Raw genomic sequence first — 23,381 nt, forward strand, 5'->3', positions numbered from 1 at the left:
AAGAAAGAAAACCCACAGGCAGTGCAGCACTGCTGAAGTGCAGAGCTTGGCTCCACAGCTCAACTCTCTGGGGTTGAGGTCATGGCTCTGCCACTGACTAGGTTCTAGGACCTTAGGCAAGTAACTTAAACCACCTCCTCCATGCCTCAGTTTCCCCATCTGCAAAAGAGCAGCAACAGTGGCTACTTCCTAGGATAGGGGTTAAAAGCATGAACTCCATAGTTAGACTGCCTGAGCTGGCACCCCAGCTCTAGCATCCATCCACAAGCTAGATAACCTTAGCAACCGTCTCCTTCTCTGGGCCTCAGTCTCCTTACCTGTAAAATGGAAATTGTAATAGTACCCACTCACAGGGTTGTTATGAAATAGTATTTATAAAGGGCTTAGGACAATGCTTACGCAGAAGGTTTTACATAAGTATTCATTAAATTAAAAGCAAAATAGGATTGTCTTGAGGACAAAAGGTTGCTTGAACCAGTTCCTGGCAAGAAGTTGGTCTTCCCTAAATGTTCCATTTTACTAAGAGGTATCACATGGTGGGGGGTGGGGAGGCAGTCAGGGCTTAGGTCATCTTAAGGGCAGAGAATCTAGGAGGTTGAGGACCTTCTCCCAAGTGCTGCTTGTCGGCCAGGGAGCAGTGGAAGGGCTCGGCGAGGTGCGCTAAGGTAACAAACCCACGAGGAGTCCTATATATGGGAAGGGTCAGGATAAAGACCTTACTGGAAGGAGACCGGAGGCTCCTGGGCCACAAGAAAGGCATGGAACTTTGTCTTTTGCATAAAATGGAGTAAGACCAAGACAAGCAAAACAAATCTGTCCTGTTGACATAGCAAGTAGGCATTGGCTCTAAAATAAGAGACAGTAGGGGCACCTGCGTGGCTCAGTGGTTGAGTCTGCCTTTGGCTCAGGTGGTGATACGAGGGTCCTAGGATCGAGCCCCCCACATCAGACTCCCCGCATGGAGTCTGCTTCTCCCTCTGCCTGTGTCTCTGCCTCTCTCTCTCTCTCTCTGTGTCTCTCATGAATAAATTAATAAAATCTTTATTAAAAATGAAATAAAATAAAATAAGAGACAGTAAATGCTAGTACAGGAAGAATCAAAGACCCTCTTTCAAGAAACATAAATGGAGACTTGTCACCTCCCAGAGAACATCCCTCCCCAACTCCTTTTAAGCCCTGAATACAGTGATGGAAATAATCTTCCTATCAAATGAAATGTATTAGGAATGAATAAATTCATCCCCCATTTTATTATGAGTCAAATGCAAGAAAAGTGACCCAATCAGGACAGGAAACACAAACCACTAACAGAGTCCATGCAATTCCAATCATAAGCAAGGAAACCTGGGCCTACCCCTGAAATGTCAGTTGAATCTCCAGCAGACTTTTAAAACCCTGAAACTATGTTTTTTTTTTTTTTAAGATTATTTTGTTTCAAATATTTTATTTATTTATTCAAGAGAGACACAGAGAGAGGCAGAGACACAGGCAGAGGAAAAAGCAGGCTCCCTGCAGGAAGCCCGACATAGGACTTGACCCCAGGACTCCAGGATCATGACCTGAGCCAAAGGCAGAGACTCAAGACTGAGCCACACAGGCTGCCCGAAACTATTTATATTTTCAAAAACCCAGAGGGATAGGAGCACCACAGGCTGGGATCCATGATCTGGTTCTCCCCTCTCCCCTTTGGGAAAGAGAGGACCCAGCAGGAGGTGAGCTTCCTAAGAGTTGCTAGCAAAGGCAGCTCAAGGGCCTGCAGATTTCCTGAGCACACCCGCTTCCATCAGCTCTGTTTATAAGACACAATATCCTGGACATCAACAGGATGACTCAAGAGTATGTACGAGTGTGTGTGTGTGTGTGTGTGTGTGTGCGCGCGCGCACGCGCATGCATGCACATGTTTGTGTGTATGTGCATGTGCACGCCTGTGTAAGCATGATAGGGACCAAGGGATGGGAGGTGAGCTCCCGTGATCCCCCCGAGGCCTTCAGGCTGCTTGAAGGAAATGGATACTTCCCTGTTTTCACCATAAAGTCTGCCATAAAATAAAATCCAGACTACAAACAAATTACAGAAAGAGTACAGAGAAGTAAGGAGCCAAGAGGGAGGCTAGGGGCACTAGGAGGCCAGGGCATGACACCCTGCACAGTCTCCATGTGGGGCCTGGTCTGCCTCCATGCTGAAGAGCTCCACCTCGCAAGAGGGGCGGCAGCTGGCAGCACCAGGCCCAGATGAGGTGGCTGGGGAAACATGTGAGTAATGACACTTCCTCTGTTTGTCTCAGCTTTTGGTTGCCCGGGGCTACCGGACCACAGATTCAGCTCTGGCTTGCCAAAAATAAGAGATTACAGGGCTGTGCGGAACATCACAAAAAAATAAAAGTCACACTGCCAGGCTTTCACGTGCAGAGTGGGTTGGGCTCAATTTTCCTTCCTGCTGGTCCCTCATTGGAAAGGAGATTCAACTATAAACTCAAGGACCTGCAGCTTCCCAGTTAGAGACCAAGAGAAACCCAGTATTCACCTAACGGGTGGAACTATGTCAAATGCTACAGCCAAAGACCCAAGGTCAAGGTCAACAACAGGAAAAAACAGGAAGCAAATTAAAGAAACAGCCATGTTTACATTCCTATTTAAGTAGATAATCTGACAAACCCTATGACCTAAATATAATCATCTTTGTGCGGAAATATGGTCTGAAATAAAAGACGTGATGTTCACGCCCACTATATTTTAAGACATCATTTATGCACATGCACCAAGTTATATAAAAAAGACAAGAGTGCCTAGTTCAAATAAGAACTGATGTGTTCAAAAAAAAAAAAAAAAAGAACTGATGTGTTCGCAGGACTCTTAACTAATCCACCCTTGTACAAAGCTGCTTTGACAGAGTCTCACTGTATCTGGAAAAGAATGTATCAGCTCTTGGATTGGAGCTCAATCCAGAAATAAAAGCTTGAGGAGCCTGGTATCTATTCTGTTTATTCCAATGTTGCACAACGGTCTTCCCTGCAGCCCCTGCAAAGAAAGTTGGGCAAGGAAAGAAGAGTTGGTGATGTCATATGTTGACTGAGCCCTATCTAAAGCCAATATAATTGACGGGTGTTTTCCTCCTAGGAACCTGGACTGAATTCAAAAACATAGCCTAACATCTCTGGAGTCTGAACTATGGTCATTGTACCATCATGTGCTCTCTATCTCAGGCTGAGGGCTAACCGTTCAATGGGTCTTTTTCCCCTAGTTGATTAATAAGACTCTGAATAACAGCCAATGTATCTGGACAATGAGGTTTAAGCCTGATAAGGGAACCAGCTGTTCAAGGAGCTTTTTTTTTTTTTTTTTTTGTTAAAAGAGAGAGTGAGTGTGTGCACATGAGCAAGTTGGGTGGTGGGGGAGGGACAGAAAGAGAAAGAAAGAGAGAATCCCAAGCAAACTCCATGCCTCAGCGTGGAGCCGGACACAGGGCTTGATCTCACAAACCTGAGATCACGATCTGAGCCAAAATCAAGATTCGGATGCTCAACCGACAGAGCCACCCAGGCATCCCTAGGGAGCCTTTCATTAAACCTCACAACTGTATGAGTAGCTGAAAGTTCACAAACAAGCCAGCCTCTGCCACTGTACATAAAATTCAAACACTTCCTCACATTATGCTCTCTTCCTCCCCAGGAATGACAGGAGTAAGAGATAATACCCCAGATGCAAAAGAGAGTTCCAAGGAAACTTTTCTTTTTGTAAAATTCCTTTAAGTGAAAAAGTGTTTAAATGTCAATAACCTGGAAAACAAGAAAGAATTTAGGAAAGAATTTAGGAAAAACCCAAAATGTTCTGTAATTCCATCATCCAAAGAAAATATACACTGATGTATGTCTACCCAATCTTTTCTCCTACCCACCAACACACCCACATATGTATTCTTTACAAAAGTGGTGCCCTAATTTACATAACTTACAGTATGTAAATTATATTTCAATGAAGCTCTTTAAAAAGAATAGCATCAAATTGGACATAATGATCATGGTCTGCTTTCTTCCATCAATATACCGCGAACATGTTCATATTAATAAATATTTTCCACTGTGGTTTTTTAATGACTACATACTACCTTTTCAATGGCCATCATTTACTTAACCAATCTATTTTACTCATTTTTAGCTTGTTTTTAATTTTTTTCTCATCATAATGTTACAATGAACACCTTTAGAGGGAAATGTTGCAGATGGGTATTTCAGAGTCAAAGGGGATGTGTCTCTTGCTTATAAACCATCAAAGCTATTGTTAGATATTTTCTTACTACCTTCCAGAAAGGCCATACCAAAGTGAGCACCTAGCAGCAGTTTAAGAGTGCCCGTTTCACATCAACAAGGATTACAATCCCTTTTAATATCAGAAAATTTAGAAAACAAAAACTTAGCTCATTGTTAGTTTATATCTTATATTACTCATTCAATTGAATATTCTTTCAAAAATTTAATGGTAGAATTATTTCTTCTTTTGTGAATATCATGTTCATATCCCTTAGGTTTTCTATTAGTGTTCACCTTTTTATTGAAATGTTAAGGGACACCTGGGTGGCTCAGTGATAGGGCGCCTGCCTTCCGCTCAGGTTGTGATCCTGGGATCTGGGATCGAGTCCCACATCAGGCTCCCTGTGAGGAGCCTGCTTCTCCCTCTGCCTATGTCTCTGCCTCTCTCTCTCTCAATCTGTGTCTCTCATGAATAAATAAATAAATCTTTTAAAAAAAAAAAAGAAATGTTAAGATTTCATATTTTCAATGCATCAACCCTTTATCATATTTGGCAAATCTAAATTCCTACTTCTGGTGTTCCTTTTAATTAGTTTACTCTGATGAAGTCTTTCTACATTGTCAAGTGCTCTGTCTTACCTGATTCTCCCTCCAATAAAATACATAAAGTACAGGACTCTTCATCTGTGTTCTCTTCTTGTTCATTTTGACTTTGTTGTTTAAATTTAACTTAACCCATCTGAAAGGTATTTGGAAATAGGATGTCAGGTAAGGAATTTATCTTTCTTTGTTTTTCAAATGGTTAACTATGCCAGCATAATATTATACTATGCCATCATTTCACCCTGAGTTGGATATGTTCCTTTTTCACATGTTAAATACTTAGAGTTGGTTCCACTGATGAATTTTCTACTTCATGTCATTGATGTAGATGTCTTTTCTGGAGCTAGTCCCTACCACTTGAATTATGACATTTTTTAGTTTTTTTAAATATCCCATTAAGCATAGCTTCCTGCCTTTCTTCATTATTTTCTTCTAAAATATTTTCTTGGCTTTTAATATTTGTTGATTCTTTCACCTGAATTTCAGAATCATTTAGTCAAGTGTCAAAAAATAAAATACCTTTTGAGGTTTTGCTTGGAATCACACTGAACTTCTAGATTAATCTCTAAGGATTTTGCTTCTTTACAGTGTTAGGTCTTTCTATTCATTAATGTGGGGTTGTTTTTTTTTTTATTAATGTCTTCTCTCAGGTCCCATATTTAAGAATGTATTCTTATAATTCCCAGTTATTTTATATTTTGTATAGCTATTGTAATTTTAAGAATACCATTGTGAATGGGATTCTTAAAATTACATTTTCCAATTGGCTATTTCTGGCATATGAGAAAGCTGTTAATTTTGAATATATATTTTTAAACTGGTCATCTTAATAAACTTTCTTCTTAAATCGAATATTCCCTTCAGTCAATTCCTTTGAATATTTACGACCATCTAACAAATAACATCCATTTTATTTTTTCTTTTCCAATATTTTTACCACTTATTTTTCTTGTCTTATTACATTAGCTAGGACTTCCCCGAACAATAACTGGAGATAATAACTGGCATTCTGGTCTCTTAGCAGGGAGGGAGACGTTGAAGTATGTGTGGGTCAGCACTAGTGCTCCTGCCTGAGCCCCATGGCCCACAGACTTGATGCAAAATTAAAGTTCAAAGCAAGAGAAGACAGCAGCTTCTACACACTTTCAACAACTGAACAAAAATGCCTTTGAGAAACATATAAGATACTGGATCAAATGAAGACAATGTTAATTATTTCCTAAGGTAAATACAAGACTTGACAGGGAGGGGGTTAGAATAGAAATGGCCGGATGTCAGACTTTTCCTGGGTCCTGCCGTGAAGGAGTGCCAAAGCACAGTTGCCATGGAGCTCAAGGGGCAGCCAGCAGCTGATCTCTTTGCTCTGTGCTTCCTCTGACGTTCTCCATGCATTCATTCACCACCCCTTTCCCCAACTGGGCCCATTTCCCTCTCCTCTAAGAAGTCTTCCAAGACCGTCCAGATGGAAGCTGTCCACTTGCTCTTCAAAGCTGGGAGAATACGCACCTGGCTTTCACCTCCTCCCTGGCATAATTTCCAAGGCACAAGGACATCTATCCAAATCTGGCCACCTGATTCCTCACTCAAACTCCATAAAACTGCCAAAAAAACTTCTATTCCATCAAAACAAACTGCTCTCAGGGAAGGGTGGTTATAGAATTCAATCAACACCTGTCTCTTTCTACTTTCATACAGCAGTGAGGATCTCACTCCTTTGGTCCTCGAGTAGAAGGAAGACTTGAAACATGAACATAAATGAGGGAGGGTGGCAACCACAGTCAGATACACTAGCACCGCTAAGAAAGACAGGAAGGGAGGAGGCAGGAAAATGATGAAACGGAGACAAATATTCCCAACAACTAGAGACCATTTGTGGGAGTTGTTTAAAACACAATTCTTTGAAAGCAGCACAGCGTTCTAACAGATCCTAGTAATAAACGCAGAGCCATCAAGAGAGGCTTAAATTATGTCCCATTCCCTTCACTTAGAAGGGACCAGGCATTATTCCTGAGGAGGTGTTTTTTTAAGTGTATAAGAACAGCAATTATATATATATATATATATATATATATATATATATATATATATTTTTTTTTTTTTTTTTTTAAGTAAACTCTATGCCAAACATAGGGCTCAAACTCATGACCCCGAGATCAACATTCACATGCTCCCACCAACTAAGCTGGCCAGGTGACTTTGAAGAGGTATTTTTCATCAAAATAGTTAAAAATGCTTTTGTTTTAAAGGGTAAATTTTTCAGGAGAGGATGGAAGGTGCCTCTCAGAAAGGAAGGGATTAACATTTATCGCGTGCCAAGCATGTACTCAGCAGTTTGTATAATCTATCGAATGTAAGTTGCACAGTAACCTTGAAACCTCATATTACATATCAGAAGAATGTGGCTAAGAATTACCATATGATTCAGCAACTCCATGTCTGGGAATATATCCCAAAGGATTAAAATCAAGGACTGCAACAGATACTTGCTCATAGAAGATTGCTCACAATAGCCAAGAGGTGGAAACAACCCAAGTGCCCGTCAACGGATGAGTAGACTGAAAAATATGGAATATCCATACAATGGACTAGAACTCAGCCTTTAAAAGGAAGGAAATTCTGACACCTGCACCAACACGGATGGACCCTGAAGACACTGAGCTGAGTGCAATAAGCCAGTCACAAAAAAGACAAATGTGTCTGATTCAACAATCCCACAATGAAATTCTATGAATTTCAAATTCATAGACACAGAAAGTAGCATAGTGGTTGTTGGGGGTTGCGGGGAGGGGGAACAGAGAACTAGTGTTTAACAGGTATAGAGCTTCAGGTTGGGAAGATAAAAAAAGTTCTGGAGGTGGATGGTGGTGATGGTCACACACAATGTGAACGTACTTAATGCCACTGAGCTATACACTTAAAGATGGTCAAAATGGTCAACTTCATGTATGTGTTAGAGCAATTTAAGAAAATAAATTAAAAAGGAAAGAAGGAAGAAATAGAAAACTGTGGCTCAGAGAAATAAAAAATGCTTGCCCAGCTGGTGTGCAGTGAAGGGAGAATTCAAACACCATACAGCCAAATCCAGAGTCCATCCCTCCATCACAGCTCCCTACAACCAGCCCCATGCCTAAGGCTGGAATTCCCCAAGACTTGTCCTTGCAGAATGAAGGTTTCCCATCAATGGCTTGGTTCTGCCCTCCAGGAACTGACTCTCTACAACCTGGAGTTTCTCAGCATTGCCTAGGACAGGACAGGCTGGATTTTGATAATAAATGGAAGGGAATAGAGATTGGAGAGGAGCAGAAAAAAAAATAAGTGGCAGGGGCTCCCCTCTGACCCAGAGATAGGTGGCAACACTCCTGCTGCACCAACAGGATGCTCTCTACCGTGGTCCCCTTCTCCACTGGCCTCTCCTCCCCATTCCCCTTCCTTGTAGACTCTCCCCATGCCCCGCAGGCTAAAAAAAAAAAAAAATTAAATACCCAACAATACTGATTTACTTGTAAATTCTAAAGCATGCCAGACTCTCATTTACCAGAGCCCACATGCCTCAATCCATTCATCCATGCCTCTCTTTTGGCTGGACACGTCCTGCTGCCCGCCCCACAATTGGACTCCAGGGCAAATCCTGAACTGCCTTCAAGCCTCGCTGGAGGTCTCCCCCTGACCCTCTCAGGCAGATTTTAAAGATTTCTTCTCCTCAGGTTCCCCTGAACCTTAGTATAGGGATGATCATGTTATATGGTAAGCTTTTATTTGTTGGGTCTTCTCAGTAGCCTGCAAGTTCTTTGAGAACAGGAACCGTATCTGCAGCTCTACTGCCTAGATGGGTATCTATCACGTGGCATAAGAAACATCAGCTGAATGGATGAATGAACAGGGTTTTCTTAGCCAGAGAAACCACAGCGCTAATTAACTTTGTTTAAACAAAGTAAGAGCTGTGATGGCACTGGGGAAATAACCACATCCCCGTTATCACCCTCCACCAGCCCACATGAATGCAACCACAGCCACCTAGCACCATATTGTCAGTTCTCGGATCCAGCAGGTCCTCACTACTGTTACATCAGAAATCAAGAGCACCTCAAATCGAGAGCACCTCAAATCGAGAGCACATACTGAGACCATGTTCACATGCCTGATGTCCCCCTGCCCGAGGACAGAGGCCCAGCAACATGCCACCAGATGACCAGGACAGGAGTCTGCATTTGGCCTGGTATCAGTTGGGTGGCCTTGGACAAGTCACTTAACCTCTCTATTCTGCAATTTCCTCATGGGAAGTGGGGGACACTTCCCACCCTGTTTATCTTATGGAGTGTGAAAAGGAGAGTCCCAGGAGAAAGCAGCTGTGTGTAAAGGGCTTTGTACCAATCAGCACAGAAGGTAATTATCTGTTCTATGGAGAAGTGGGGGATGCCCACCCGAGGCAGGAATGGACTGGCCCGGGAGATTTCCAGTTCAGCCAGGAGTTCCCCAGGCCTGCAGGCTAAAGAGCCTCTGCCAACTTCCCTCCCTGGCACAGGGCAGTTACCTGCCCATCCCCCTGGAGAGCACAATGAAGGATGGTCACCGAGGCAGCAGAACAGGATTCCCTCTGGAACATGTGGGGAGACCAGAACAAATCTAGAGGGGGCAGAGGCAGCCACAGCAGCCAACCAGGACAGTGAACCCTGCTTTTTTGGGGGGTGTATCTGATTCCAGGTATTCTACTTCATTTCTAGGAGCATCCCTGTACTGGTCACACCGGGTGCCCCTATGCAGGGCTAGGAAAACAGACTCAAAACCAAGCTCTCACATCACAGATCAAGAGAAGTGTGACTAGGAGTCAGTGAACAAGCAGAGTGGCCTCAAAATAAAGCCTAAAGTCAAACCACAATGACATACCACCTCACTCCTCAACGTCTCCCCACATGGCTAGGGTAAAAACAATGGACAATAACAAGTGTTGGCAAGGGTATGGAGAAATCGGAGCCTTCCTACACCGCCGGTGGGAATGGAAAATTGGTGCCACTGGAGAAGTTTGGCAGGGTCTCAGAAAGTTAAAGATAGAATTAGCTTAAACCCCAGCACTCCCTCTCCTGAATATATACCCAAGACAAATGAAAACATATGTGCACCCACAAACTTGTCCACCAACGAACATTGTATCATTCACAACAGCCACAGAGTAGAAACAATCCAAATGCCATCAACTGGCCGATGGATAAGCGAAATGTGGTCTATCCATACAACACACTATTACTCAGCCATAAAAAAGAATGAAGTGCTAATTCATGCTACGACGCGCATGAGCCTTGAAAATGTTCTGCTAAACGCAGGAAGCCAGATGCAAAAGAGGCCACGTGTTATGTAATTCCATTTATGTGACATGTCCAAATCCACCGAGATGGAGAGTAGCTGAGTGTCTCTGGCCTGAGTTGGGGGTCGGGTATAGCTGCTAGTTGGTATGGGGTTTCTTTTTGAAGGTGGTGAGAATGTTCTGACATCAGATGGAGTTATGGTTGCACAATTCTATGAATATACAGAAAACTACTTAATTGAACACTTGAAAAGAGTAAGTTTTATGGCCTATAAATTATACATATTTTTTTTTTAGCTTTTAGAGAGTTAATATAGCTTGTGCAAACCAACATATAAATAATGAATCAACAAATGAAGGAAGGAAGGAAGCCTTAACTAATGAGACTCTTACACAGCATCTTTTCTTGATGAAGTTCTTAGGAACAAGCAGAATGGATAGGCAGGGGTTTTTTGCAAACTGCCTTCGGGACAAAGAGAATTGGAAAAGGCAAGGGTCAAGCCAATCCATGAAGAGGGAATGCAATCAGGAAAATAACATTTTCTGGCACAGTCATGGATGGAAAACCCATCGGTCGCTAGGGGCCACTTTTAACTGGCAAGGAGACAATGGAAATCGGGGATTTATGTCATAGAAACAGAAATGTTGCGCAGAATGTGGTTTCGGGATCACCTGACTCTTGCAACTGAGACATGAAAGTCATATGCCTATTCACTCAAGCCAAAGGCAGCAGGAATACAGTTGAATAAAAATTTTCCATCTCCCTAGATAGGGGAATCTCTTTCTTCTTTATCAGCCTTTCCAGTCTGTCTTTTGCTGAGATATCTTGCCATTCCATGAAGACCCCCATTTTGCCACAAAGAGGAATGATACCTTGCTCAGCTAGTCTCCAGAAAGTGAGCTTTCTCGTGGAGATGAGCTTTGCATGGTGGAAAAGCTTCTCTTCTTAAGAGTGAGTGAACTGCCAGCACTCACCGTTGGTAGTGAACAAAAATGCACACGAGGCACGCTAGTACAGATATAAACATGCCCCATGAGAGAAAGGGCACACCAGCAGTCTCAGACCTGTCCCCAAGGTCACATCACCCCCTGAGCTCTGGATTCCCTGCTGCAAAGTGAAGAGATAGCAGTAAACAATCTCTAAGACACAGCCCTCACCTGGAGCTTGCACTCTCCATCCCCCAGTAACAAAGACTTTGGTGTTAAAATTTTACCTGTCCTTGGAGCCAGCCATTATTTAAAAGTACCTTTTTCTAATTAAACAAATGGGCCTTTTTCTAGAATATAAGGGAGAAAATGATTGGGTAGCTTAAATTTCCCACTAAGCAGGATATAAAATTCAGCAAAGCAAGTCCTTCTTTCCCAAAGTAAGATGTAAACTATGTTTCCTGGTGCCAGAGGAGAACTCTCCAATAACAGAGCTGAGTGCTCTCAGCAAGAAAAGAAGTTTAGGTGATGGAGAAGATGTGCTGCTATAATGTCCAAAACAATACGATTTCAGAGTTATGCGGACCATTTTGAGCGAATCTCAATGGAAGGAGAGATGTATATATGATGAAATGTGAGGTAACTGCTGAAGTCAATCACTACAAATGTATCCCTTCAAATACTTCAGTGTCCAGGTGTCATGATATTAACTGTTAGGAGCAAAACGGGGCTGTAGGGCCCATTCCTCCCTCAAACTTAACCTGCCCAAGCCCAATCAACTACATCGCCCCCACTGAATCCTTTCTGCAACCCCAGCAGGCAAGAAAGTCTGATCCAGGCCCTTCAGGAAACCAACAAAACCAAGACAGAAATAAGGGACAACCTGCCTGAGCTAATAAATATGCAGCAGGGTCAATTCCAGAATTAAGGTCTCGGATTCCTAGCGTCATGAAGATGTGTCGTCAAGAAGTGTAGGCCTCAAATTCTTTCCACTACACCTCATGGTGCTCCTTGGATTATCTCCATAAAGGAAAAAACAATGTGCAGAACAGCAATCTCAACTCGGAAAAACTGTCAGATTTTCCTCCCTGTCCTTGGTCCTCCTAAAACAATGCCATCTGCCCGAGGTGTTTCCCAATCAGCCTTGCAAAGAGCTGAGCCCAGTGAACCTCGCAGGGGACCATGCCAAAGTGAGTCAGAAAAAGGAGGAAAGACGAGGCCCAGGCAAGGGCAAGGAGACCTTTGAAGCAGCTTGCGTGACAGGACTCAGCACAATCTGGCCCACATGGAAAAGAGCTCCTGGGCCTCCCAGAACCAGGGGTAAGTTCAGCTGATGAATGCATGGCATCGGTTACTCCTCTCAATTGCTCTCCAGATACACCCCAGGACACGGGGGGGGGGGGGAATCTAGGGCATCAATCCAGTGCTTCTGTTGGACAGCAAGATACCCTCGACCCCCATTGTGGTGAGCATCTTTCCCCACTGGACACAGCCTCCTGTGGAAGGAAGATGGTCACTATCTGATCACTCCCTCCCTGGATACTATAGAAAAAAATAATTTTAAATGAAAGTTGGGGGTGCGTCGGGGTGGCTCAGTCGGTTAAGCATCTGCTTTGGGCTCAGGTCATGATCTCAGGGTCCTGGGATGGAGCCCCTCCCCCCCCACCCCGCCATCAGGCTCCCTGCTCAGAGGGGAATCGGCTTCTTCCTCTCCCTCTGCCTGCCATTCCCCCTACTTGTGCGCTCTCTCTCTCTCTCTCTCTCTCAAATAAATAATTTTTTTAAAAAAAATTAAATAAGTAAATAAAGTTGGATCAAAGAGCAGTATAAAGCTTTAACACCAAAATCTTTCTGTTCCTTGGGGATGGATAGTAGCCCAATGCCTGACCACAAACTCTAGGTGGGGGCTGCATCTGGGATATCTGTGAAACACCCGACAACACTGGCACAGAGGAGCATTCATGAGCACACTTTTTAATTGTTAAAAGGCAAACAGTACCCTTTTATTCTGTGATCTGCAAGTGCCGTCAGCCCAGAGCTTGGCTCAGAATCCCAGTCCCAACATTTGCAAGCCCCGTGGGTTTATACAAGTCACCTGGCTTCTCTGGGCTTCCCACTTCCTCATTTATGGCATGAGCATAAGCCCACCTATCTTCAGGGCTAATGGAAGGACTAGAAATGGAATGTGTAGGGCTGGCCCGGCACCGATGCCCCAATAAGTAACACCAATTACCTGCTCACTCCGAGTTACCCCACATTCTTCTAACCATCTCAAGTGCAAAAGAGTCATGCAGCTCTGCCCTGCGAGTCCTTGCAGGCCAGTGGCATGGTCCAGAGAGCAGCCACTGGGTCATTCACTTTCAAGCTCATCTGAGGACAAGAGAATTCAAGGCAAGCCCCTCAGAGGAAGAGTGATGCTCATCTGGGTTTACCTGAGACCACCATGGTTGACTCCATTGTCCTCAGGAGCACCCCCTCTCGCTCCCACACGTGCATTCACCTGGACAAAAACTGAGATGGCCATTCCACCTATAGGGCTGAAGCCCCCATATAATGGCATAAAATGACACTTAAAACATACCACCACTCCTGGGCTTGAGCTGCAACACTCTGTTGGATCTGCATATAAAATTCTAAAGCAAAAATTCTATTTTCTCCAAAATACTAACTCCACCCCCCTCCACTGAGCTCTGTGTATCCCCAAAATATCTGTCCACCCCTCAGGGAATGGTTTTCTATGTAAATTCTCCTCTTGCCTTCACAATGGGTTTGTTCTACTTGTATTTTGTCACCCACGATTTTGTAGCTAATGAATCCACGCAAGAAATAAATAAATTATAAATAATAAAGACTCCCAGCTGGATGAAAGCAGCAGGAGATGTGCCAGTTGAGGGAAAAGCAGCTACTCCTATCTGCCAGAACTGGCCGATGACGGATCAGGGACCAGTGCTTTCATCTCCAAGGGGTCTGACATGGTCCTTTCACTTGATGTCAAAAACAGGTCATGCCCCATGCCTGCCCGGAGAGGAGAAAGCTCAGCATTCTGCCCAGACTCTCCCACCATGCTCTGAGTGTTGGGCTCTATATGGCTAAAGCCCTCCTAAGTGGGACACCCACTGGGGAGGAATTTGTCCCCGATGCCAGGGTCATGACTCTAGGCTGGGCACGGGAAGCTCGGTGAACTGAGGGCAAGGAGGGGTTTCTGCAGGTTCAGCAACAAATGCAACCTCCTTGCAGAGACTGTAATGAATCCACCACAAGAAACAGAGAGGCCTGGGTGTTCAACAGCACGGTGACAACCAAGTATAAAGTTGGCCTCATCTGAATTCCTGTTTGGCTGAGAATTCCAATCTAGCAAGAGTTATTGACTTGATGAGCTGTTTCCTGGTGACATCGCTTTGCATCTGTGGGGCGGAGTGTGTTGTCAAGAAATTCGAGCTCCAAGTTTTCCAGTGATTTTTTGGAGGTGGAGCAGAAAGTAAAAAGTACAATTTTAAATTTCTGTGTAAGAAGCCATTTTAGAGGGCTTCATGGATAGGTAGACAGATAGATGGTCGTTTTCCCAAGACAGTCGTTCTTCTTACTATGTTCAGAATACAAAGTCCATTACAAAAGGGCTTGAAGACACAATAAGCCTTGAACTCACCAAGTGGCAGCAAAGGGAGATAAGCCATCTGGAATTAGCTGGCATGTGACTGCACCCTTGGAGCAGGAGAGATGAAGAGCACATCAATAGACAGACCCTTCGATAAGTAGGTAGATATTAAATTGCGTAGATGCATCAGACAGATAATATAGATTTATCTAGATGCTAGGCAAGAGATTAGATAGCTAGACATACAGACTAGATAGATAGATGATGATGTCACATATAGAGATGAGAGAGGAGATAAATGAAAGACAGACACAGAGATGAGACAGACACACAATAGAGTACTTAAGTAGATAGATAGATCAACCGATCCACACGTGTACCAAAAGTGTCACAATAATCATTTCCAAAGAGTGGTACAAACAACCTTGCTTGCTTTGCGCACGTAAGTCCGACATACAGGACAGCATTGTCCCCATGTTCTAGACGTGGAAACTGCCATCTAGAACTAAGGTATCACATGACCATACTCAAGCAGCGAGTACTAGAAAGGGAAACTAAACTGAGGTATTCGGCCCCTTGGAGCTCGGCTGCCCCAGCCCTGTTGTGTTGCCCTCTGAAGCATGGTCCAGTAAATTCCACCCACTGGAAAGACAGAGGCCAGGACAGAAAATCTGAACAGTTGCCTAAAGTCTCTGATTCTATGTTATTACCAGGCTCTTTTGAGTTCTCCCTCATAGGCTCCCCACAAAGAAGGATTTCAGTTCTGACCTATCATTAGAGGGAGATTAGGTCATAAACACTATTGATTCAATCTAAAGGCACTAGGGTTTTCTCAGGGAAACCAGCCCAGCAGGTGGCCCATGGGGCCATGTCATTGACCTTCAGCATTCCTTCCCCACCTACCTTCCACCCCACTTCTGCAAGTCCTAACCAGTGCCCTACTAGGGCATTAGCCAAGTACAATCTTCCAGCACACCAAGGACAGCAACTGAAGGGAGGCCCTTGTTGGTGACATTAGCTCAGCCCCACCATGTTTCATTAGCTTCTGGAGGACACCTGCTGGCTGCAAAATCCACACACCCCAGGTCATGACAGTGCAATCCCCCTCCCCCTCCCTTCACAAAGAGGACAGGATACAGCAGGAAATGGTGGCAGAGGGCATCTCCAGCTTTTAGAAAACCTTGACAGTGGGGGCCCTGGGTAGCTCAGTGGTTGAGTGTCTTTGGCTCAGGTCATGATCCCGGGGTCCTGAGATCAAGTCCCACATCAGGCTCCCTGCAGGGAACCTGCTTCTCCCCTGCCTATGTCTCTGTGTCTCTTATGAATAAATAAATAAAATTCTGGAAGGAAGGAAGGGAGGGAGGGAGAGGGAGGGAGGGAGGAAGAAGAAAGGAAGAAAGGAAGAAAGGAAGAAAGGAAAGGAAAGGAAAGGAAAGGAAAGGAAAGGAAAGGAAAAAGAAAAGAAAAGAAAAGAAAAGAAAAGAAGAAAGAAAGAAAGAAAGAAAGAAAACCTTGACAGATATTCATTCAGTTTCAGCTGAAGACCAGCTGTTGGAACAAGCACCTAGATCCACAGCTCTTAACCCCGGCCATCACCTGGAATTTTAAAAAAACTAATGCCCAGGCCACCTAGAACAATAAAGTCAGAAGTTCTGGTCTCTGCAGTTTATGAAGAGTCCCCAGGGGATTCTAGGCGCGCCACCGAGGTTTATAACTACTGCTCTGGCTCACTGCAAAATTCCCTTCCCTGGACAGGCAGCCTCGGCCAGAACCCCAGCCCCCCACTGCATCCTCTCTATCATTAGGGGAACATTTAGTCACATTCAAAGAGAGCTGCCTCCCAAATGGGTTAACCAGAAAGACTCTAATTTCTACTCACTGTAATTACCCTTTATCATTACCATGGCAGTTAGGATGGATTAAAAGCAAGAAATTTGGGTAAATGGCTTCCCCTAACAAGAGCAGAAAAGTCAGAGGCAGAGCCCTCGAAACCCAAAGAAATAATCATTTTCCAAGAAGAAACAGGGAAGTCTTCTCCAAGAGGAAAAAAGAGAAAAGCAGCCCAAAAGGAGTGATGTGGGGCTAGAACTATGAATGGTAGGTCGGAAAATGCAAACACCTAGGCCAGCCACTCCCTCAGACAGGCATTTTTCTCTTTAAAACACTGTGCATCATTAATTTTGCAAACAAGGACAGAATGTTTACCTATGATGGGCTTTCATGAAAATCCAAGCAAAGCAGTGCAAACCTATGCAGGAGAAGTGACATGGGTGCTCTGTCCCAATTCCTGTCTTGAACCGAAAGATATGTTGCACAAAACCACCCCAAAGTTACAGTGTAGTTAGGAGTTTCTTAAATGACTAAGTGGGTAAGTCCCTTCTTACTGAACACCCTTTCTCCTAGAACTTAACATGGAGCTAGGCAGGGAGCAGTCACATGGCTAGGTAGGGAAGGGAAGCAATGGAGAAGGCAGTAATGGAATGGGGTGGTTTCCGAACTAGGCTTCCCCAAGCACTAAGGATTCCCCAAGCGCTAAGGATTCCCCAGAGGCAGAAAGGCTGCCAAGATGGGGAACACAGTGAGAAAGGGGGCGAAGACCTGGGCCCTCCCACAGCCCACTGTTCCAGCCAGAGCAGCTCCATCTTCATCAGCCTTATCTGCCAGGTGGTAGAGGGGACAGGAAGGGGGAGAGGGGAGGCCTGTCCATGTAGGATTTCACATGAGAAGAGGTGTCCCAGGACAATGATGTGAAACTATTAAGGTAGAAGCACCAATGCAGTCCAGATGTAGGTCCAGATTCATTCAGCTCTTTATTAGTAGCTTCCACGTATGCGAGGTGCCATATACAATCAGATTCGGCATTATCTGTGCCCTCCAGAAATCTTTGCTCAGCTTACAGAGCCAGGACACAGAGCCAGGGTGTCCTCGGACATGTCTGTGTCATTCAGGCTCTTATATAGCCACATGGAACCCTGATCCCTCAGGATGCTGACCCCTGAAGCCCATCCCTCACATCTAGAGACTGGAAAGACCTTGCTGGAGTGCAACGTTTCCACTTCCCCTGCTACTACTCCTGGCTCCAGCCGCCATTGTGGATTGTGGGCAACAGAGTCAACAGGAAGCTCCCAAAAGTCTAAACATCCTGCTCTATGGGAAGCCAGAGAATAGGCTCTGGGTGCATCCGAGTACTGAGACTCCCCAAACTCCGTGTACAGCATTCACACACAGAGCCAGAACCGGATCATGGAGGATGCAGATGCCTTCTTAGGAGATAAAGGCCTACCACCCCCTTTGCAGGCAGGGATGAATTCCAAAGTTGGAACTGCCAGCTCTCAGAGCCAGAAGCCAGCAAGAACCCCCCGAGTAGATTAGGATAATCATGACAATATCCACAGGGCCTAGAGACCCGAATGGGAATACCTCTGTTTCTAGAGGGACCTTACCCCAAACCCACAGGGCTACAAGGCTGGCTGGTCAAGCCCAACCCAATGGGTCTCCTCATCTTTTCCCTCCCTTCCTGCATTCTGCTCAGCAGGTGTTAGGTGATCAACCCAAAATCCTGCCCGGAGTAGACAGATGGTCATGGCTGAGAGTCCTGGCACCACCTGTGCAGGCCCCGTTGGTGTCTGCTCGCACAGTGACCTCACCCACGTGGGCCTGGGGAGACAGAGCAGCGGAGGGCAAGAGGCGACGAGAGCCCATCGGCTAACGTGGCTTTCTAATCGCCAGACCGCGGCCAGATTCTGTGGCCGCAACTTTGGTCCTGGACTCTGAAACTTCAGTCTGATGTGGTCAGCCGTTTTTGTAAACACTTTCTAACCCGAGTCAAATGAATGGTGCAAAGGGAATAATCAAAGTATCAATTACAGGCGATTTATATTATAGTGTGTGTGTGTGTTCACACATGTGTACTCATCAGAAGCAGGGAGTTAACCCAAATGCCACATGGATGAAAAAATGACAAGCAGTGAATGTACCACAGTGACACTCGGAGCCACGTCTCCTGAGGAAAGCCCAGCCAGCAGGGCCGTGGGAAGCCTCCTCGCCTTTCCGTCAGGCCTCCAGCCTCCAGAGGCAAGACTCCAGAAAGGACTGGGACGGACCTGCCCAAGGTGTGTCAGGGTATGACTGCCCAATCTCCCACAGGAGGACCGCGTGAGTGTGTGCTACCCTGCCTCCTCCTGAAAGAACAGTCCAGGCGGAGGGGGAGGAGGGAGCTGCCCGATCACGACCTTAGGCTGATGCATGGGCCCCGGGCTCTCCCCTCATGTTGCCCTCCCTCAACTGCTGCCCTGGGTGACTACGGGGTGGGGGAAGCAGACACAAGGGGTCACCTCTGGAGGTATCTGCTTCAGTTGAAATGACCATGATGGACCTCAGACATGCTAACCCCACCCCAGGATTCTCAGTCCTCTGGCATCACGCTCAGATGAAGCATGAAACCAAGTCCCCTTAGAGTCTCCATTCATTCATTTATTCATTCACTCATTCATTCAACTGGAAGCCATCAGTGGAGCACCTGAGGGGGGAGATATTGCTGGGCGGGTAGGGAGTACTCAAAAGAAGGAGGTCTTGATCAAGCTGTAACACAGGATGGATGCCATACTGGCCATGGGACAAAAACCCAATGTCTGCCAAGGGACAAAGAGGCCATGGTATATTACAGTGAACGGGGCTCTGGAGGAGCTCTAGGACAGAGGTAACACCTAGCTGAAGGGTAATTAAGATTCCTAGAGGCAAAGAAAAGAAGGTAAGGGCATCCCTGGCTGAGGTGACAACATGAGTCCAGCCTGGAGCATCAGGACTGAGTCAGGTTGTGAGGGCTCTGTTGCTTGAGCTGCGTTCTCCAGACAAGAGAGAGCCAGAGGGCTTCACCGGAGGGAGATGGCATGATGCCCACCATGCCAGACAAAGAGCCCAGGGTGCAAGGAGACATGCAGGCTATAGAGACAGGATCCCAGAGGCAAGTGAGACTCTTCAGGAGGCTGGGGCAAAAATCCATTACAGACAACAAAAGTATGAATGCATCAGTTGCAGTCGTGGAGTGGGTACAAGAGATCAAAGAGATAAAATCCTCCCAAATCTGCACAGGGTGACTTTATGGGTTCAAACCAGCATGACTGTGACAAACACCCTGTCTGGAGTTGTGCACCAAAAGAGAGGGATGGCTAGATGGAGATGCCTGAGGCACATCCAGTGGGCCCGCATCTAAAAGGTGACAAGTCCAGAACTCAGAGAGGCCCCTTCCAGTGCTCACCAGCCCTCAGCAGCAGCAGTCTGTCCTCACTTCTCTGTACTCAAGTCCCGCCCCGGTCTCTGCTGTATGGTGTTGGGGCTCCGCCCCTCCAGAGAGCCTGCAGTTCAGGTTAGCAGAAGTGACAGTCAGGCTCTCCTCTCTGAGCTGTGGCTCCTGGCCCTTGGACATCTAGAATGCAGAGATCTGGCTTGGATCCCTGAGATCCATACTCACGAACAGCTCAAGTGCATGTGACAATCACCAGATTCAAACACAAGTTCACAGGTGCCACCAGCACACTCTCTACTTCAGTAGGTTGGGTGGAGCCCAAGAAGTTGCACAGTTTAAAATGCACGCAGGTGACACTGGAGTACACAAGCTGATGACCACACTCGGAGAACCCCGCTCCCTCCTGCAGCTGGAGCTCTTTTCTCTGGCTCTATTAGGAAAGTAGAGATCCAGAGATGAGATGGAAAAATTTTAACTTACCATATCCAAGTGCTTACTACAGGCCAAGTACTGTTCCAATGTCTCCAAGTCAACCTTTGTAACAACTTTACGCATTTTGCAGATGAGACCACTGAGGCTTAAAGTCACACAGAAGGCAAATGGTAGAGCCGGAAATGTAGGTGTATTGTCTACACCCGCCACTTACACCAACACACAGGGTGTCAGCAAATAACGCCCTTCCCTCTGGCCTCAGATTTCCCCTCTATAAAATGGAGGTAACCATTCCCATCTGCTTCCCAGGAGATGCTGGGTCTTAACTCTGATGATCATAAAGCTCCCAGGGAGCCAGCAGCATTTTCCCCAAGCTGCAACTCCCGCCACCTCCCTGACCCCTCAGCCAGTCTAGAAGCTTCCTGCAGGGCATGTCTGGAGGCTCCGCCCACCCATCCCTGGATGGAAAGGGCAAAGTTGCCCCGCACTGAACGCCCCTTACAAAGATCTCCTTGTGCCAGTCTCAATGGGAGGCTCTGTTTGATGGCAATAATATTATTTTCTGCTGCTGACGCGTCACCTCCATTTTTAAACTTGGACTGCTCTGCTACATTTGCACCTTGGGCAGTGCCGGTTCAGACGGACCTGAGGAGCACACAGCAAAGGGCATGTGCTTGTAGCAATGCGGGAAGATGGGAGCAAGGGGGTGTGGGCAGTGGTGCACTGATTTACTTCGATGGCCTGTTCCTCCGAGTTTTCACCCAAGTGCCCTAAGCATTTCCTTTTGGCCTCAATACTCACTGAAGAAGCTACAGTCTCCATGAAGGAGCAGGTCAAAGGTACCAACAAAGTCATATCAAGCTAGCTCTCCCTCTTTGCAAAATAGTCTCCGCAAAGTGCCCGTGCCGGGCGCTCACTGGAAGCAATGCAGAATGCATGACCAGCAAGCAGAAAAAATCCTGATTTCCTCAAACCCGTATTATTACCACTTACATCTTGAGGGAAGGGCAGGCCAGTGGGAATTATATAGACGTCAATAACCATGGGTGGTTATTTGTAAGGAATATTTTTATCAGGCTATAAAAGCAGTGGAGTTTGGGATGTGACAACTCCAACCATATCCCCACCACTGCTGATTACTTTCACTCTTTGAGGTTTGCTCATTGAATTCCCCTACTCTTTGGCCTGACTGCATCACAAACCCTACATTAAAACATGATCGCAGGACACCTGGGTGGCTCGGCGGTTGGCGGCGGTTGGCGTATGCCTTTGGCTCAGGGCGTAACCCCAAGATCCAGGACCAAGTACCACATTGGGCTCCTTTGCAGGGAGCCTCCTTCTCCCTCTGCTTGTGCCTCTGCCCCTCTCTCTGTGTCTCTCATCAATAAATAAATAAAAACTTTATTAAGAAAAAAAAAAAGAAAATGAGGCCAAAGAATGGGTCACTGGTCACATGTAAGGAGTGGAAGGCACATTCAAGGACACAAGAGAGGAGAAAACAGAATGATGGGGTCTTTCAAGTAAGTCTGAGAGAAAACAGTTTTTATGCATCTGCTGAGCAAAGTGCATTTGATCAAAGGCAAACGGTCTCTGAGCTCAGTGAATCAGCAGGTGTGGGGAGCTGAGAGGGATATCCAGGGTCATATGGTGCATATTCTTCATTGTGCACATTGAGCAGCCCCGCTAAGCGAGGTGACTGGCCCACAGTCACACAGCAAGTTAATGCTGGAGGGAGACCAGAACACCAGACTCCTGGTTAACAGCCTCTCCCCCGTGGAGGGCTCCTGCCCAGCAATCCCTCCAATGAGACATCCCTGACTACTCGCTCAGGAATATTATTTGTGGCTTATTAACACCCTGTGACCAATGTGGGGGCCTACAGGGCCCTCATGTGAACTCTAGATGGAGACAGGTTATAACCTGCAGGCTTATACCCAAGCAGCCTGTGCTCCTCAAAGCTCTAATGTGGCTCTGCAGCCGGCTCTGGAGGATAGGTAGCAATGCCCACCAGTACCAAGCGAGTCCTAACAGATACCACGGACAAAATGGCAGCCTTCTCCAGGTTAGGGTCCTGAGGTGTGTGTGGAGGATCACCCCCACCTTGAGTAGCCCCACTGGGTTAGAAGGTGATGTGCCCCGCAAAAAAATAAAAAATAAAAAAAAAAGAGAGGTAACAAGGCTTAAATCTGCAGGCTGTGTCATTGGAAAGCTGAACAGGAGAGAACGTTCCCTAATCCTTCAATCATTCTGAAGACCAGGACTCACAGAAGACCAGGGACATGCAATTTAAAATGCAAGGGAGGATCAGACGAAGAGGGGAAGGCAAGGCAATGTTTCCCTGGGCAGTAGGATTAAAAAAAAAGGAAGTTGAGACCCTGAAGTTGTAAGGGGAAAAGACCACTATTCTGAAAAACAAGCAGTAGGTTTCTCTAAAGTATAAAAACAGCTGAATTCTTTCTACTTTGACCCTCTTCTGAATTGAACTGTAAGTTTTAAAGACTATGTATTTACCTTCGCTCTCATATAAACTTTTTTTTTTTTTTTAACCTATGTGTCTGATGGACCGCTGTGTGTGTAGGCCCACCTTCTCAAAGACAAAATAAGATCTGTCACAGGGACATCAAGAGACACATTGGAAACTGACATTCTACAAGCAAATTCTTAACATGTGTGCTATGACTCCAAGAAATAACACTTTAGATTCAGCTGAATGGAAAGCATGAATTCTTTGGAGCAACACATGAAGGATACCCAGCTGTTAGTGCCAGCAATTTTCATATCTAAATGACACTTAATGATATCTGTGGCTCCCTCTCCAAGCAGGACCACCCAATTTCATTTATGTCAAAGCCAGGCCAGGATATATTCCTCCCATTTGATTTTCTTAGCAGTGGAATAGAGAGGTTCAGCCTTCCACATTTCATTTATGACACCCCATCCTCATCCCAGGAAGAGGCACCCTCAGGAATTCTTTAAAAATGAAGTTTCAAATACTTTGGAGCAAAGACTCAAAACTGAGAGCTTTGACAATTG

General features: G+C 45.6%; 1 protein-coding gene across 3 annotated transcripts in view; it reads right to left on the reverse strand.

The window, feature by feature from the left end:
* The window catches only part of DPYSL2 (dihydropyrimidinase like 2), a 137,694-nt gene that overhangs the window by 44,074 nt on the left and 70,239 nt on the right, over positions 1-23,381 (reverse strand). The gene's annotated exons all lie outside the window — the stretch shown is intronic.

The sequence above is a fragment of the Canis aureus genome, chromosome 24, assembly GCF_053574225.1.
Source record: "Canis aureus isolate CA01 chromosome 24, VMU_Caureus_v.1.0, whole genome shotgun sequence".
NCBI classification, from domain to species: domain Eukaryota; kingdom Metazoa; phylum Chordata; class Mammalia; order Carnivora; family Canidae; genus Canis; species Canis aureus.